The sequence below is a fragment of the Dreissena polymorpha genome, chromosome 1, assembly GCF_020536995.1.
Source record: "Dreissena polymorpha isolate Duluth1 chromosome 1, UMN_Dpol_1.0, whole genome shotgun sequence".
Classification (NCBI taxonomy): domain Eukaryota; kingdom Metazoa; phylum Mollusca; class Bivalvia; order Myida; family Dreissenidae; genus Dreissena; species Dreissena polymorpha.
Window position 1 is genome coordinate 185,210,789 of NC_068355.1, and position 19,874 is coordinate 185,230,662.

The following is a 19,874-nucleotide window of genomic DNA, read 5'->3' on the forward strand; positions in this document are numbered from 1 at the left end:
TCATGACTGCAGGGCTTCTCTTGCTATAGGTATATATAAAAGACTTTACATGCTGTCCTATGTGTTTAGTGTGATGTTTTAATTCTTCTGCCAAACCATAAGGTTTAGGGCCTTGATATTTGGGATTCAACATCATGAACCTGTACACTTTTATTCAAGTCATGCCCCTGTGGTCAATACTGGTCACTTTGGTTGTATGGACTTGGACTTAAAAAATTCGAAATTAACAATAAGTACAGCAAAATAGTAATAAAAAATCACTGAAGCCACATGGATCAGAGCTTTGATATTCGGTATGTGACATCACATAGTGGTCCTCAGCAAATTATGTTCCCCAGTTTCCAAAACTATTCAGACCACAGGGGTCATTTGGTTAATTTAAACTTGAATTTAAACAGTGTAAGCAAACTTATGTTTTGGTCTAAATCCATTTGAAACATATTACTCAGTTAAGCTACCTAGTGGGATGTTGTTATCCCCACGCTTTTTGAAAAGCGTGGGGATATTGTGGTTATCTCCGCCGTCCGTCTGTCTGTCTGTCCGTCCTGGCCACTATCTTCCCCTACACTATATGCACTAGAACCTTGAAACTTACACACATGGTAGCTATGAGCATATATGCGACCCTGCACTCTTTGGAATTTTTATATGACCCCTTGGTCAAAAGTTATGGTGGTTGGGGCGGGCCGGGTCAGAGATTTTCAGTCATTTTTTATGTTATTTTACATTAACTTCATTTCTGCACTGATTTACTTCAAATTGATACTGAACCTCTCCTATGACAATACGGTCAATCTCAACTATGCATGGTCCCATTAACAACCCTAGGGCGCTCCGCCCACATAGACCACACCCACCAAAAATTGCCTGTTACTATAATTTCTTCATTTCTACACCGATTCTCTTCAAATTGATACTGAAATTCTCTTATGACAATACGGTCAATCTCAACTATGCATGACAATACGGTCAATCTCAACTATTCATTGCCCCATTACCAACCCTTAGGCGCCCCACCCACATAGGCCACACCCACCCAAAATTGCCTTTTACTATGACTTCTTCATTTCTACACCGATTCACTTCTAATTGATACTGAACTTCTCTTCTGACAATATTGTCAATCTAAACTATGCATGGCTCAATTACCAACCCTGGGGCGCCCTGCCCAAATAGGCCACACCCACACAAAATTGCTTTTTACTATAATTTCTTCATTTCTACACCGATTCACTTCTAATTGATACTGAACTATTCTTATGACAATACGGTCAATTTCAACTATGCATAGCCCCATTACCAACCCTGGGATGCCCCGCCCACATAGGCCACACCCACCCAAAATTTCATTTTACTTATAACTTCTTCATTTCTACACCGATTCACTTCTAATTGATACTGAACTTCTCTTATGACAATGAGGTAAATCTCAACTATGCATGGCCCCATTACCAACCCTGGGGCGCCCCTGGATCAAACATGCGGCGTGGGGATACGCGTCGGCCTCTGCCGCGCCATTTCTAGTTGTAATTGTGTTGGTTTATTCAAGTTGTTACCTGTATTTAATGCTTATCTATGGTTAATCATAATTGTTACTGTTTTATTTTGTGAAATGGCATGTAGTTCGATGTCATGACCTGATTATTCAGGCCTTTTTTCAGCCTCATCTACCAGTGCGTTAAATGACCACATCCCGAAGCAAAATGGTAAATATTCCAAATTGATAAAAAATCTTTTGTTTAGAAAACATGTCAAATGATTATTAGTCCCCTAACGGTGAAACCGGGGAGGGACTTAAAGTGTGCGCTCTGTGTGTCTGTCAGTCTGTCACACTTTATGGATCCTGCAATAACTTTAAATGTTTTTCTTATTTTGTTCATGAAACTTGACGGATGGACAGATGGCAATATGGAGATTATGCATGTCATTTCATTTTGTTCCTACGTTAAGAATTCTGGTAACTATGGCAACAAATAGACTATATATATTGCTGCAAATGGTGGATCCTGCGATAACTTAAATAGTTCTTCATATTTTTTTAAACTTAAAACATGAATAGATGGCAATATGGAGAATATGCACGTCATTTCATTTTGTTCCCACATAAAGAATTCTGGTTTCTATGGCAATAAATAAACTACAAATATTGCTGAAAATGAAATGGTGGATCCTGCGTAGGTGGGGGACTTTTATTGATTGGCAATAGTCTTGTTATATAAAGTATATAACCTTAATTTATATGATGGTGTTGCTATCATTAGAATTTTAAAAAAGAGTTGTATGAAAACAAAATTGTCCCAAATCAATAGATCTTCTGAGCACAAACTTTTTAATTTTGCAAGAAAACAACCTGTTATTTAAACAAAATGTGTTCATGTAAATTGTTGAAAACTGTATACCTTATTTGAAGAATTTTCCACGCAGGCAAAATCCTTCAGATTGATGGCCATGTTTCAAAAGCTATGTTGAAAATACATATCATCAACACTAAGTAGCTTTGAAAATGTAAACACATTCAATGTTTATAGAAATTAGTATAAAAATTGCAATGTCCTTTACAAAACCTAACCAATACCATGTTTTGAAATCCAACACACTTCATTATTATTTGGACTACATTTTGTTAATGGGGCAGGGGCCATTTGAATTTGGAGAAATCGCATCGTTTTGACAGATTTGTGAAATTGATGTTGTTTTTCTTGCCACCAAATACTTAAATATTGAGAATACACATGTTTTCAATTCTATTTTTACTTAAGTCAACTTATAGAGATTGATAGGGAAAAAAACTAAATGTTGAAATTTATGTAATTATTTATTTATGGGAAGCCTTCAATTGGGATGTTTTAGACAGGCTTTTAGGAAAAATGTATACTTTTTATGCCCCTTTCAAATAAAAGGGGGCATATAGTGATCGGACTGTCCGCCTGTCTGTCCATCTGTCTGTCTTTCCGTCACACTTTGCGTTAAGGTTTCGAAAAATGCTCATAACTTCTATGTCCCTTGAGATATAACCTTTATATTTGGTATGCATGTGTATATGGACAAGGCCTTTCCATACGCACACAAATTTTGACCCCTTTGACCTTGACCTTGAACTTAGGGTCTGCGTTTAGGTTTCGAAATCTGCGTTTAGATTTAGAATAAAGCTCATAACTTCTATCAAGCGTTTATAGGGGGCATAAGTCATCCTATTGTGATAGCTCTTGTTAAATACTGAAGATAGCAACTTGATATTTGGCATGCATGTGTATCTCATGAAGCTGCACATTTTGAGTGGTGGAAGTTCAAGGTCAAGGTCATCCTTCAAGGTCAAAGGTAAAAAATTTTTTTTATATATATATAAATATATATATATATATATAAATATATAAATATATATATATATATATATATATATATATATATATATATATATATATATATATATATATATATATATATATATTATAAAGCGGCATTCTCATGAAGCTGCACATTTTTAGCTGTAAAAGTTCAAGGTCAAGGTCATCCATCAAGGTCAAAGGTAAAAAAAATAATTTTTTTTTCAAAGAGCTGTTCTCATGAAGCTGCACAATTTCAGTGGTGGAGGTTTAAGGTCAAGGTCATCCTTCAAGGTCAAAGGTCAATTTTTTTAATATGTTTTTTTCAAAGCGGCATAATAGGGGGCATTGTGTTTCTGACGAACACATCACTTGTTGAGATTGAGAATGCGGATTTTTTTTCCCCCAAAATGACCATAAAAAACATGGAAGATCTTACATAATAATAAAAATAATAATAATGTAATATAACCAAACAACTGAGATATAAATGTCCATATATTTATTTGAATTACCCTGGAATTATTTTAGAAAATGACCAAGGCACAGTGACCAAGAAATATCTTTCAAAAAGATATACGGATTTGATTGTGGTCATTGTTAACGAACAATCAAAAGTTAAATCTATACGATCAAATATAGCCAATACGTTTGTTTTAAGCAGTTCCTAGCTGCATCACACGATAATCAATTACGGGGTGTTGGCTTATTTTGCTTTATAGGATATAATTGATCAGATATTTATAATTACAGAATAGAAAAACAAAAGAAGAATGAAAACATTAAATTCGCGCTTTCTTTGACCAGACATGTTTTATTGGTTTGTTGCACATTGTTATGTGATTCCATTATTAATAGTATCGTGCATCATTGAATTGGTCTATATGGTGAACAATGTCTTATTAAATTTATCAAAACTGCTACTTATCATTTCATTTGTTGCAAACACATACATAATTTATGCTTGACCTACCAAAATAATATCACTGTATAAACTCATTTAATATCTTTCTGATCAAAATAAACTTCACATGCACATAGCATTCATAATATTTATTTATGTTTCTGACCTTGATACCTTGCGGGTTGGAATGCAATTCATAAAAGTGAGGTTACGATTCGGCTGCTGGCACGACGGCTTGTTTAAAGGTTTATGCATTTACATGTTTAACGGTCACTTTCAAAAACAATTTAAAATATTTTTGTCAAAGCCTGTATCAGATTTTTGAACAACGACATGTACATGATCTAACATATAAGAATGCACAGAATGCAATATCGTAGTAATTACTTAATATGAGAATACAGCCTAAAACCAATGTTCTGGCGCTGACACTCTTCTTAATGTAAAGGGACACATACAAACTGTATTGATGTCGAAAGTTGATTGTGAACTGCTCAATCTCTCAACCCTTATAATTAGGGGTAAAATTGTTTCATGCCAATCAAGCAGTTAACATTGAAATGTGAAAACTGTTCGTAGATTGGAAGTTTTTTACCTCGAAAAGTTTCAGACCTACGGAAGGCAGCATTTTATATTCGACTTGATTTGCCGCTCAGAAAGGTCAGCTAAGGTGAAAAGCTGGGTTAGACAGCTCCGTTAAAAAATGGAAAAATACATTTTTTTATAACGAGTGTAACATAATATAGTGTATGAAATGCCCTTTTAAAGTTTTCACTATTTCTTTCGAAACCATACAATTATCAAGCAAGTATGCGTTGTTAACCATTATCAAGTGCGCATACTTAAGCATACTTGAGCTTATAAGTGACAACCGTCCTTCTTGAATAAGAGGTAATGGAAATATGGCTGTAAAATCCCCACAAATGTTATGTACAGTATTTTTAACTTGAAGTCCGGACTGAAAGTACCACCAACACAAGGATATCAGCCTCACTTAAAACTGAAGTAGATTGTTGTAAGATAATAATCAAGATGACATATAATAATTTCTCGGCTGATTGAAATATGTTCTCAGCTGATTGAAATATGGTTGTGTTTGCTGAAAAACATGTCCACAATGAGACCAAGCAGTTTGTCTTATGTTGCTATAGGAATACAATTTGACAACTCTAGAAGACACATTTTGTATGCACTTATGGTAAAAAACTTTCTCAAATTGTTATTGAGCAGTTTTATGTGTACGTTTTTTATGAACACTACCTGTGAAAAATATGTTAGTGCCCCTAGGAATTAGGACATTTGATGCTTGTTTGTTAATTTTTGGCTAAACATTTAAGGCCTATAAGGCCTAGGATCAGAGCAAATGAGTTTTCAGTTTAACGCAACTTCACATAACTAATTTTAAATCATGACAATTTTTCAGTCCGAACTGTTTCTGGCATTTACATTGACCTTTCACGAAAGACCCTATCTCTTATGAACGTAAAGCAGCTTATCACTGCTTAACCTGTCTGCGTCTCTGGATGAAAAAAAAACAACAACACTACAACAAATGCTTAAAAAAATCTGGTTACAGTGCCCATGATATTTGTCTACTTGTTCACAATTGATTTTAAAAAACGACATAGAAAAATATAGGAATAATGAAACTCCACAAAAATAAGTAAGAGAGAGAGTATTGTTACCATTCTCTTGTCTTTTATGGAAAGTTAATGCCTATGTGCTTACGAAATTGAACAATCTATCATATCTTCAGGGCTTTTATTCTCCCTGAAAATATGTTAGGTGGAGCATATAGTTGCCAGTTTGTAGTTCCTTACTTCCTTCCATCCTTCCATCCACTTTTGCTACCGTTTCTCATAGCGCCTTCAATACTTTACTAATCCCTTTCATATTTGGCATGTAGGTACCTTGCATGGACCTCTACCTTTTGATGAGGTTTGAGGCCACTGGGGTCAAGGTCAAGGTCACCGAGGCTAATAATAGACTTCCTTCTGTCACACTTTTGCTACCGTTTCTCATAGCGCCTTCAATACTTAACCAATCGCTTTCATAATTATTAGTAGGTACCTTGCAAGGACCTCTACCTTTTGATGGGGTTTGAGGTCACTGGGGTCAAGGTCACAAGGGCTAATAATAGACTTCCTTCTGTCACACTTTTGCTACCGATTCTCATAGCGCCTCTACCAATTTACCAATCGCTTTCATATTTGGCATGTAGGTACCTTGCAAGGACCTCTACCTTTTGATGAGGTTTGAGGTTACTGGGTCAAGGTCACCGAGGCTAGTAATATATTTTTTTAGGTGTTTATTAACACATACATTGACAAAGCGCATCATCGGGGAGCATCCATCAGTTTCACTGATATTCTTGTTTTTCCTGATTTTGTGAAGGGGCCCTGGCCCCCTCGCTTTGTGAAAAAATGGGTCGGGAATTTTTCAAAATTGTGAAAAAATGAGTCGCAAACTTCTAAAAATTGTGTAAAAAACAAGTCGCAAACTTGTAAACACATTTTCACAGCTGAAAATGGCCCTCGGATGGAATGATCGGGGAAATATTGTTTTGGTCTGTCTGTCTGTCTGTCTGTCTGTCTGTCATTGTAGGTGTGTCTGTCTGTCCCAAACCTTTAACCTTGCGCATAAAATGAAAACTCTTTGGTCTATGTTCTTTAAACTTCAAATGTGCATGCATCTCATTGAGATCTACAATCAATCATGATTTGAGGTTACTAGGTCAAATGTCAAGGTCACTGTGACCTTTACATTTAAAATATAATCTTGTTTCTAAAATAGCTGCAGATGCGGCTTCAAAGCGCAGAAGGGGGCATTGTTTTTCACAAACATCTCTTGTCGTCAAGTAACATGGCCTTACTAGATTTGTCAAATGTCCATGTCAAAATTGTGAAATGGCCGTTCACGGCCATTCTCTAAGAAGGAAAAAAGCCCTGATCTTAAAGGTTATTTCTTGTGCAAAGCATGCTGTTATCTTAAAGGGGCCTTTTCACAGATTTTGGCATGTTTTGAAGTTTGTCATTAAATGCTTTATATTGATAAATGTAAACATTATATTTTAAAAGCTCCAGTAAAAAATCAAAAATAAAATTTAAAAAAGGAAAAAAAGTCGCCCTCAGCAGGGCTCGAACCAGTGACCTCCGGAATCCTGAAGTAAAAACGCATTAGCCAACTGAGCTATCCTGCCAAGCATACATAGCATGCTTATTTTATACCTTATATATACAATCTTCGTAGTTTCACAAATTTAAACGACAACAGCAGAACTCTCCAAATTATTAAATCGTTTCGCGTTGCAACGCTTTATAATTTTTAGGTTTTTAAATCGTCAAAAGATGCATATAATGGCTATATGAGACCATGGCAAATGTTCAGTAATACTGTTTCCTCACAAATATCATAAAACCGAAAATTTGCGAATCTGAAACAACTTTTTTCAATTTTTACAATTTACCAAACCGTGAAAAGATCCCTTTAATTGTAAATAATTTCAAAACATATTCATGCTTCACAGTGATGCTTCAGACAAATTTCACTACCACCACTGTACCAGCTAACTTCAACATTTCTATAATTGGTTTCCAGTAGACATAATTATGTATCTTTATTCAAAAATACCATGCAATCTTAATGAACTGCTATTCCAAGCAAACCACTCTCCCAGTACTCTCAGTCAGCAAGTATGTGTGTTAACCCTCTTGTTTTATTGTAGCTGTCCAAATGTTTTGACCTAGCTTGTTTCCATTATTGTATGCACTAAGACCATTGACCGCAAATGAAATTGAAAACATTGTTGTATTCAGGGAATGCAAAGTAACAGCAACAGTTTCATGTATATCAGTAACTGTATTATATTACTTACATACTGGTTTAAATAAACAGGCAAGCAAACATTAGTAGTGACCTGATGATTTAGTAAGTTAGTCCTCGACATCATCAAGCTGAAGTTAAATAAGTAAAAGAAGAAGCGCATTACCAAGGACCACTTCATTAGATTTGACTGAAACTGAACAATGCCAACAAAGCAGAAGCAGTCAAAGCACATATATGTTGCAAGGTTGCAGCCCTGAACATCTGAGACAATGAGACACATAAACAACATCAATAAAGTCTTTCTGTCATTGGCCAAAGAAGTTCTTTGTCTGTTTTTTAGCTTGGCTGTTTTCGGAGAAAACCCGTGGTATTGTCATAGCCAGCTCGTCGTACGCCGTCCACCGTCTGCCGACTCCGCCGTCCGCATTGTGCTACAAACTTAACATTGGCTCTAAAATCAAAGTGCTTCCACCTGCAACTTTGAAACTTCATATGTACCTGCACCTTGATGAGTTCTACACACCACACACATTTTTGGGTCACTAGGTCAAAGGTCACGATCCTGTTACCTCTAATATTAAACTTTAAAATAGGCTCTTAAATTAAAGTGCTTCCACCTACAATTGTGAAACTTCATAATTTTATGTAGATGCAACTTAATGAGTTCTATACGCCACACCCATTTTTGGGTCACTAGGTCAAAGGTCAAGGTCACTGTGACCTCTGATTCAATTGAAAACTGCACCCACAGCCGAGCGTTGGCACTCACTATGCGGTGCTCTTGTTCCATTAAAGAATATATAGTCTCAAAAGTATGCGTTATCATCTCCCAAATAAATACTGAGTTTTTCCCAAACTTTCACAGTTAAATGACCTAAATGTGTACATAATCTTAAAAGAATGGACGTTTGACAGCAACCAATTACGGCTGAGTTATGACCCTTTGTGCCATGAAGGCATCAGTATCTCTGACCTCTGACACATTTCTAGTTTCTTTTTAATAATATATAATAACTTGAAACAATATTTTTTTAACTCCACTTTTCTTTGAATGCTTGGCAAATTTCTCTCAACAGCCTTAGAAAGATCATGAAAAGTAATCATAAAGGGGGGCATTTTGTTGCAATCAATGTTAACAAAACTATGTCTGTTTGTCATTTCTCATGTGTTGCGAAATATATATGTGCTCATAAATTATGACACTTTGTAGTATATTGTAAGTATTAAGTATATTAAAAAGATTTGTTTTGTTATAATTTTTATTAGATTAAATTTGCCTGTGTCCAAACATGTGTCATGGGGGATCAGTGTCTGTGACGTATCTAGTTCTGTATGATATGGGCTGGAAGCAGTATATACATATTAAGTGTATTGTTTAATCACTTGAATGGATTCTTTTTCTTAATTAACTTTTTGTGTTCTTATTTTTATTTTCTACATTTTTTTTCTTTTTTGTGTAGGAATTTTTAATTTCATTTGCAGATTTCAGTCTGAAGGCCAACTTTGCTTTAACAGCATTTATGTTTGAAATTGTTCAATCTATAAACAAACTTTTGGTTGGAAAGTTTGTTATGCCATCTTTAAAAAAAAAATTTGATATTTAAACATTTAGTCTGGAGTAGGATGTTCTTTAGTGGTTCAATACACTGAGTCGTGATTGCACACTTTAACCACTAGTTAATAACAATCAGTGTTCTCCATAACAAGGAAGATTTTAGGCTGGCTAGTCTATTCATAATGACACATTTTAAACTGAAACTGAAAGACACACTCAACTAAACAATGCTTTGATTGTTACCTCTTACTTGGAACAATATTTTTAGTATTACCCATCATTGGTTAAAGAGGTTTGTTTTTAGAAGATTCAATTCGTACCCTTGTTATGCAATTGTAAACAAGCTTCACAAGATACTTTGCACATTATTTGTACAATGTAATTGACGGACATGTATATTTTAACATAGAATACATCAATGTGCTTTGTTTTATCCTGGACCATCTATGACAGTATAGTACTTGCATATTACTGCTTGTAACATTGTTATCATTTATTTCAATGGTTTTCATACCTCGATACAAGCAATCATTTCCCTTTTGCCTTATGAAAATGTCTTAAGCAAATGTTTTGGTTCATATTGTAGTCTTAAGTGAATTCTAACAAGTTTAAAATTCCCCTGCAATTTACATTATCATTTTCAACTTTGCTTTAATTAATTATCATTCTACCACCTATTTATTGTAGACAGAGTATGAAATTGAAGGGACTGTCAACCACGAATGACGAAAAAATAAAAGTTCTAAAATACAGTATTTTTTTTACAATTATTAGTTTATATTGATTAAAATATCATGACTGGTATATTACATTACATCAAAAAAGTTAAGTTTTCATATTTTCAGTAAATTCTGTAATAAATTTTACTGGGTACAGGTGCCAGGTAACTACCAATTAACTTTAAATAACGCAAGCAGATTGATCATCATCATCATGTGGTAAACCCAGGAATGCAAATTGTGCATGCGTAGTGAATTGTATATATTTTATATCTAAAATGATAAATCTACTTGCGTTATTTATAGTGTGGATATCTTTATGTTACATTTTTTGGCAATGTACTTTCGATTTCACATTGCGAAATTTTATTACTGAATATACTGAAAATATGAACTTAGTTCAAGTAATGTATTATACCAGTCATGATATTTAAATCAATATAAACTAATCATTGTAAAAAAATACGGTATTTTAGAACTTCTTTTTTCGTCATTTGTGGTTGAAAGTCCCTTTAACCCTTTCCCAGATAGATGCGTATAATCCCGAGTCTATCGATTCCCCGATACATGCGTTTATTACCGTCTCTATCGATTACCGCATACATGCGAATTTTTCCGTGTCTATCCATTACCCGATAATCCCGTATATTCCCAATATCCATTTTCAAATGCAAATTCTGATTAATATTAATGGCAAAAGTGCTCAAGAAAACTCATTAACACAGGCATCCAACATTTTTCTAAAGAATCAAATGAATTTCGGCATATGTTTCTATTTAAAGAATTGATGAAATAGGTGTCCAATCGGGACAAGGATAGTCCAACACGCGTAAATAACTTAATGTGGTGTGCGCGCATCGTGTACAGTTCATGTCCTTTTACAAATTGTTGCAGCAAATAAATACAATACATGATATTTTCGTGTCCAGTGTTGGTCTTGACAAAATGCGCGCGAAAATTGGCGTGGGTGTATTTATTTATACACAAAAACTGCGTAGCGCCGACAACATTGTTAAAGCTTCGTAGTAAATTTCCATTTGAGTATCGGGGTATCTTGCAAATGATTTTGACATTTTCCTGAATAAAATAAAAGTAGTAAACACTGTATCATTTTCTTAATTTAGTTCCTTCAATATTGCAACAATTATTGTACTGTATCTGATTGCACGCAAAGTGCCGTGTACAGTTCATATTCTTTTACAACAACCAATTAACAGCGTCATCTATATTTAGATTTTATGCAACATGTACAAGTCATTTTCTGGAAATTGGGTGAAAGTAAGTGATTTTTCGAAAATAAACCAACGTTTTTTTTCCATCTAATTTGTCATAATTATTAATATTTTGTGTTGTCTGTGTATGTTTGTTTGGTTCTCATTTGTTTTTAGCAAATCTTATGAAAATTAATATCATAATGGTTAATGTTTAAAGCAAGTCCCGTTTCCGAGATCATATACGAGAATTACTTCGACATGTTAACTGACGTATACAATTATTGTTTCGACAGACAACAGTCGGCGGTTTTCAGTACGCCTTTTGTACTGACCAACATAATAATTAATAGTGCACGTGCTTATCTAATATTTAGGGATAAAACACACGGGATACAAGACACTTTGTGCTTGTTTGGGCCATAAAACGCAATCCCTGTGGCTTTTTTCAGTAGCAAACGTGTCGAGAAACTAACGAGTTCGGGTTATAAAGCACAGAGATTATGATCTGAAAACTGCATGGAGCCTGAAATGAAACAAAATGCCAACAAATCAAAAGATTAACCGCTAATGTTTAAGTATTTAATTTATTGTCAATAAAACACTGAATAGGGTAAAGTGATCGTGAGTCGGACAGTGTTTTCAGTTTCGAACGATTTGAGCTATATTTAGAACTGTCAGGACGGTTTCTTCAAACTGGTACCCAGCCTATTATTCCCGCTACGCATTTCAACCGTTTTTGCACGCAAAACGGTTTAGATTGCGCCTATATGTGTAGTTGAATACAGCTACTCCAGTTCGATTGAGAGTCGGACAGTTTTGATATTGAGTCGGACAGTGAGAGATGTCAGAGTAAATGGCCATATATTATATGGTTTTATACTATTTTAAGTCAATAATGCAAAAATATTTGTTCTATTAGTGCTTTTTCAATATTTGGTTTATATTGAAATGAATTAATCTAATTAAATGATGTAAAATTACTTATATACTTACGTTATCGACCAGTGGTTGCTACACGCGCTTCTAAGCTTGGCGACCCGGGTTCGACTTCTCTCCCGAAGCATACAAGTTCGATTGGTGGTTGCCATACTAGACCAGCGAGGTTTTGCTAAATTTATTTTCACACTATTCAAGAGTATCAGGTTAATATTGGGCAACTACATAGTTACGATGCCTTGCTTAATGCACTACGTGAGTTAGCGTGTGTGAACATGAACGTCTATGAAGCCCATCGGGTATCGAAAACAAGTTGAAGATTAAAGATTCGTGTTTTCAAGCTAAAGACAAATACAATGTACAGCATAATTTCTAATTCGTATTTATGAGTAATCCAGTTACAAAACCACTCAAACATGTGTGTACGCGACTTTTTTTTCTTTTGGTGCATTACATGTCATGGCCGTGTGCCTGTTTGCTGCAGTTATCTGAGGGCTTCGCAAGGAGAACTCAGGGTTCCGAGCTTTCAACTTTATCAATATCCACAACATATCCAAAGGCCTGCCACGCTTAAACGATGCGCCTTTCTGAGCGGCAAAAATCCCCACGTACCTTAAAATGTTACTTTTACTAAACCCAAAACCCCTGGCCGCTTATGAAGTGGCGGCCTCAATAAGAGCCTTTTCATCAGTCGAGGACATTTTGTGCTTTTTACCCCAGGTAACGCCGTGCTTTACCAGTCACCCTATCAGGCAAAGACGATTTGGGAACATTATATTCATCGCGGCGAACAGACATCCCGATTATATAGAGCCACTGAAGTATCAAAAATTAAGCCGATACGTTTTAAATACATTTATTTTATTTATTGGCAAATATAAACAAATATAATGAATAAAACATTGAAAATAAGAAACTGTCAACTGTAGCTGCACTGTCAAATTTCACAGAATGTTAATAAATTTTATATATGTATGAACTCTTTAATATCTCAGGCTCAGCTATGGAGTCTGCATCTGTTTCGCAGCAACGAAGCCGATGCTGCAATTCTGCATCGGCCCGCGCAGCTTTGAAAACTTTTCTGGGGACATTTTTGGCCCGAAGGTAACACGACCCTTTTGCAAAATTCAATACAGTCTTGAGCTTAAGGGCATCTTCACGGCGAAGATAATATCGGCCCTGGTGCAGGTGTGAGTCTCCATAAACTGCAATCGCATTACAGTCCTTTCGGTTACCAGGTTCATGGCGACAGTAATGCAATGGACCGACTTCTTGCTGCTTCGCACCTGTATGGTGCATACCGACAACACAAAACTTGCGAATTATCACGTTCTTCATCCTATTAATTACAAAGTGAAATACGACAGCACAAACTAATAACTACAAATGCAAACAGTGTAAAATAGTGGTAAAATCCTATTATTACCAACGTAGCCCAATTTCTCACATGATATTTTTGTATGAATAAACATCGTAATATATCAACGAATTTCTGAAAGCGCAACATGTAAGAATTTGGTTTACGTGCTCATTTTATGCTGGAAATTAACTTTTAAACAAAAGTAGTAAAAAAAACAACACTTTGCACAAAGTCATTAGAACAATCTAGCACAGACCGAGTAAACTGTTTGATGAATGGAACATATAAGAGCTATTGGACTTGTCAACATTTGCATTTAGTTCAACGTAAACCCGTAATAAAATAGGCTTATTTCTGTATTTGAGACCTATCTATAAACTTTCATATGTAAATATAGGTTAAACATTGTTTATTCACAACTGACATTGAGTCTGACAGTGTCCGACTCAATATCGAATTGCGTTGTTTTGCTGTCCGACTCAATATCTAAAATAGTTCATGTTGTCGGTGGGGAAATTTGTTGATCAATCTAAAGAAACTACGATTAAACTTAAATTTAGTTTACAAAATGATCATAAATCTACAGCTTTAACAATGATGTCAATTGCTTAAACAGATTTTAACACTGCTAGACTGTTTCAAACGCAAACAAAACTTACTTCTTTTGCGTTGTCAATTTTGAAATTCGCGCCCGTGAAGGTATTTTTAGAAATGAACTTCAGGAATGCTGGGAAGTACGCTTCAAAAGAGAAACGACTTATTTTATTGGTTTAAATATTTATTTCGGTTAATGTACACTTGTTTACATGCTGAACTGTCTAAAATCGACTGAAAAACGGGTCCAAAAACGTCCGACTTCAGATCGTGTCCGACTCTAGATCACTTTACCCTACAATTATGTTTTACTTGAAAAAAGTGTGGCTTTGTTGTTCATTCAACATCATGCATTGTTTAGAATACAAACTTAAAATTTATATGGTTGGAAGGAGAATTTATTTCTCTGCAATATTTACATTGACACAAATGATGTGAAATGCAAGGAACTAAGTGAAAATTAAGCCTGAACAAGACAGGTGTAACAGTTGAGAATGTTTCTATTATTTTCCCAATAACCCTATTGAGATGGTGTAGTCAGGTTTATCAGCTGTATATGGAGTCACTGTTATCAGAACAGCAGGACTGGTATTGGCCTGGGGTGGCAAATCAGATAAGGGGTCTATCAGGGAAAGGGTTAAAGGGTGTTTTGCGATATATCATGTGGTTATACTGCAATAAATAATGGAGTTATTCTGAAATCAAAACCAATAAATGTTGTAGGGCTTTTTTCTTCTTTGAGTGTGGTCTGGGTCAGCCATCTCATAATTTTGATGCAAGCATTTTACAAATCGAATATATCCACAATATTTTACAAATGCAACCTTTCTAAACAGTGTTTGACATAAACTTGTTTGGCTCAACACTGTCAAAAACATACATTTTACAATCAAAAGTACAATATGTGTTGCTTTTTTTTGTTTGTATTTCTGATTTTGCAAACTGTGTTTCCTACTCAGTTAACTGGCTATGCTTGTTTAATGCCAAAGGCGGAGGGATATGGTTTTGGCATTATCAATTTAACAAATTTGCTTGTTGTTTAGGAGTTTTAAACTGGTAAAACCAGTGTTGTAATGTAAGCTTGGCTGAAAAACCACAGCATTGCATTAGACCATAAGAACATTGTATAGTAAAACTTGAGATCCTTTGTTAAAAAATGTGAGTCTAGATTCACTTTTAAGAAATCACATTTAGATTAAAGCATACACTTTTACAACGGAAATAGCTTGAATATTATAAAGGTCATGTGACGAAACTGAAAACACATGAGTAATGTACTGATGACTGATAGCGAGACAAGTGCAGCAATCTGGAATTGATTTTGTATTCATATCAATGTATAGGTGTAAATATTGTTGAATCATTTCTTTTCAAATTGATGGAATTTCATTTTCATGAAATGCATTAACATTTCAGATATTGTACGTATTTATGATTTGTAGGGAATCCTGCGGGCATGTGACATGGAACAATTGTTATTGACAAAGGGTTTAAACTTGGAAAACATATCTGGCTTACATTTCTCACAAGAGAACTTAATTCAATGTAATTTGTTTAATCAAACAGGAAACAATATATAAACACACATTTTAATGTTTGTCAAAGGTATTGACTATAAATGGATTATTGACGATACAGTTAACATGTCAGAATTTGGTTGATCAGATGATGTATGATATTATTTTTTGAAAGCAAAAGTGCACAGCCAAAGACAATATGATAATATTTTACTTTACCTATGCATATAAACATAATGTGCCTCTGGTTAAATGCGTGATAAACATACATTTAAAAATCTTGATCATTTCTGCATTTGGCGCAGTAAAACCAATTAGTAGTATAATTTTTAGCTTGGCTGTTTTCGGAGAAAACCCGAGGTATTGTCATAGCCAGCTCGTCGTGTCGTCCGCTTTCCACCGTTGTCGTGCTGAAACTTTGACATTTTGCTCTAAAATCGAAGTGCTTCCACCTACAACTTTGAAACTTCATATGTAGATGCAGTGCCTTGATGAGTTCTACACACCACACCCATTTTTGGGTCAAAATGTCAAAAGTCAAGGTCACTGTGACCTCTAAAAAAAATCTAACAAGCTTTCATGTATTAGCTTGGCTGTTTTTGTTTTTACAGTCCGTGCTAAAACTTCGACATTTTGTCAAGGTTTTTAAAATGAGCTCTAAAATGATCAAAGTGCTTCTACCTACCACCTTGAAACTTGACATGTAGCTGCACCTCGATGAGTTCTACACGCCACACCCATTTTTGGGTCTCTAGGTCAAGGTCACTGTGACTTCTAAAAAAAAATAATTTCTTACAAGCTTTCCCACCCAAGTGGCACCCGTTATGTGGTGCTCTTGTTAAAAATGCACCCGCAGCCGAGCCTTGGCACCCGTTATGCGGTGCTCTTGATATAGACCGTTCCATAATCGATAAATTGACCGCCGCCGTATTTGCAGTCACGCGACTGTCCGCCATTACACTGCTGCTAACTTGTGCGAGTCTGCGATTCCAAAAGCCAAAGACGTAGAGAATACCCGCTTCACCGTTGTCGGATAAATAAATTACTTAATGAATTAATGTGAGGCGATTATCACATTTTTGTTGTTTAAATGATTGTTTGAAGTTGAGATTGATTGTTACAAATAAAATGTTTAAAATGCTTTCGTGTATTTGTTTTTTTTATCTGTAATCAAGTGGTAATCATCGGCGAAAATTTGCCGGTTCAGTCGCTCATACTATGTCTTTGATTAGACTTGTTACTTTTAACGTTTCACAAACAATTCACGCATGTATTGTTGTGTTGATTTTAATAGCCGCAACATCAAGCAGATTATATTTTAATTAATACTTATTTTAATTAATACTTATAAAAGATTCTGACGCAATTAATTACCGCCAATTGGTAAAAAACTGCATTCCAAAATCATTACATATTATATTAAGTATGATATTTTTGATACGCCTTCCATTATTTTTCTTGTTCTAACTGATATCAGAGATAAAAAATTGTGGTTTGGATTTATATTTAGCCGGATTTTTTTCGAAAAAATCTCGGCTTATAGATTGATGTTGTCGGGCGGGCGGGCGGGCGGGCGGGGGTGGCGGCGTGCTCGAAAATGTTAAAGTTCTTATTTCATGGTATAACTTTGGTATGCTTGGACCTAGAGTCTTCAAACTTGACATGAAGGTTGGCCAGGATTAACAGATGACCACTGGTCATTTCAAGGTCATTCATTTGAAGGTCAAGGTCACTGTGACCTTCAATATAAAAAATGTTAAAGTTGTTATAACTTTGGTATGCTTGGACCTAGAGTCTTGAAACTTGACATGAAGGTTGGCCATAACTAGTTAGTAACCACTGGTCATTTCAAGGTCATTCATTTGAAGGTCAAGGTCACTGTGACCTTGAATGTAAAAATGTTAAAGTTCTTATTTCATGGTATAACTTTGGTATGCTTGGACCTAGAGTCTTCAAACTTGACATGAAGGTTGGCCAGGATTAACAGATGACCACTGGTCATTTCAAGGTCATTCATTTGAAGGTGAAGGTCACTGTGACCTTCAATATAAAAATGTTAAAGTTGTTATAACTTTGGTATGCTTGGACCTAGAGTCTTGAAACTTGACATGAAGGTTGGCCAGAACTAGTAAGTAACCACTGGACATTTCAAGGTCATTCATTTGAAGGTCAAGGTCACTGTGACCTTGAATGTAAAAATGTTAAAGTTCTTATTTCATGTTATAACTTTGGTATGCTTGTACCTAGAGTCTTCAAACTTGAAATAAAGATTGGCCAGTACTAGAAGATGACCACTGGTCATTTCAATGTCATTCATTTGAAGGTCAAGGTCACTGTGACCTTAAATGTTAAAATGTTAAAATTGTTATAACTTTGGTATGCTTGGACATAGAGTCTTCAAACTTGACATGAAGGTTTGCAAGCACACTTAGATGACCACTGGTCATTTCAAGGTCATTCATTCTAAGGTCAAGGTCACTGTGACCTTGAATGTAATTATCATTTGATAATGAAATTGATGGAAACTTCAAACAATATGTTACTAATTTGCTAATAAAAAAATTGAGATCAAACTTTCCTAATTGTCAATTCAAGTTCATATTTGTGACCTTAAATGTTATTGTTGTTCATGTATATGCATGCATTCAAAACATAACACAAGGTTTGCTCATGCCTTGAAAAGTACTTACATTTCATTTTGACCTTTGAACAATATTTCAGTAATTTAAGTATTGCATTGACAAAAACACGAAAGGTACTTTCCTGCCATTTAAATCAAAAATCCGGCTTCAATGCGATCATCTCCGACCGCGGAACTCTTGTTAATTTTTTAGATGGAATTTTGTCACGTTAAAAAACGAGCTTTTTATCATGAGAGAGTGATATTGATCTTGACGACCTTTTATGTGATTATTCGGAAGATGAAGAGAATGCGATCTATGTGATATATCTATATTTTCATCTTTGAATCATTTAACAGCTATAAAGCTAAAAATACTAAAAATTGTATTTTATAGGTCTTTGAAGTAACGCAAAACATATGGATAACGACACCAAATGTTTAGTCAATTAATCCACACAAAAAACTCCGATAAAAAACACCTAAATAATATTTCAAAAATATATTATTAGGCGCCAAACGAATTTATTAATACATTTATTTGCAACTTTTGCAGAAAAGCTTCAATAAATTACAATAGTAATATATCTAATTATAAAAATATAATTATCAATGGCATGAGGACGCTAGTGTGATAAATAAATGAGTGTTAGAAAGTGTAAAGAGTGCTTTGAAAATAAACATACTACAAAGCCATATTAAAAGCAAAGGACATGACAGTATTTACATGTAATTTTAATTTGATGGGTTTTGTACAAAGAATGACGCTATTGAGGAATATTAACATGCAACTGAAAAAACACAACTTCATATGATGCAAATTGAACTGTGTACTCATGTATATTGAAAACTCGTTACTAGTGAGTATGAGTGACACATATCGAACATTTTAACACACATATATTTATATACATATATATATTTTTTAAATATTTTTTTACCTCTGTTTGGTGTCAAATGTAATTTATTGTTTTATGATATCGTTCGTGCATTGCCGTAACATCAAATCTTCATACGGAATGACGTATTTTTAATTAACCGATACCCGCTAAATACGTTAAATGTTTTATTTTTATATTTTTTTAAATACTTTATTTTTTCATAATTTAAACGGGCTAGTATCTTTACGGTGTACAATTTCTGATATTCTATATTGGACATAACCCCTGTGAAGATTTGTTCTAGAAATTGGAACGGTTCTGGAACTGTTCTAGAACATCAAGAACAGTTCTAGAATGTTCCATATTCGCATTCTAGAACTTATGTTCTGGAATTGTTCCAGAACTGTTTTCTAGAATAATTCCAGA

At 34.7% G+C, this 19,874-nt stretch overlaps 1 protein-coding gene and 1 long non-coding RNA gene across 2 annotated transcripts in view; one reads left to right on the plus strand and one right to left on the minus strand.

Annotated features, from left to right (window-relative positions):
• LOC127864247 (uncharacterized) overlaps positions 1-18,264 on the plus strand; it is a 92,130-nt gene extending 73,866 nt beyond the window's left edge. Inside the window, exon 3 of the long non-coding RNA XR_008041635.1 lies at positions 17,801-18,264. This is a non-coding gene — a long non-coding RNA (uncharacterized LOC127864247). The remainder of the gene's footprint in view (positions 1-17,800) is intronic.
• The window catches only part of LOC127864233 (uncharacterized), a 258,553-nt gene that overhangs the window by 92,201 nt on the left and 146,478 nt on the right, over positions 1-19,874 (minus strand). The gene's annotated exons all lie outside the window — the stretch shown is intronic.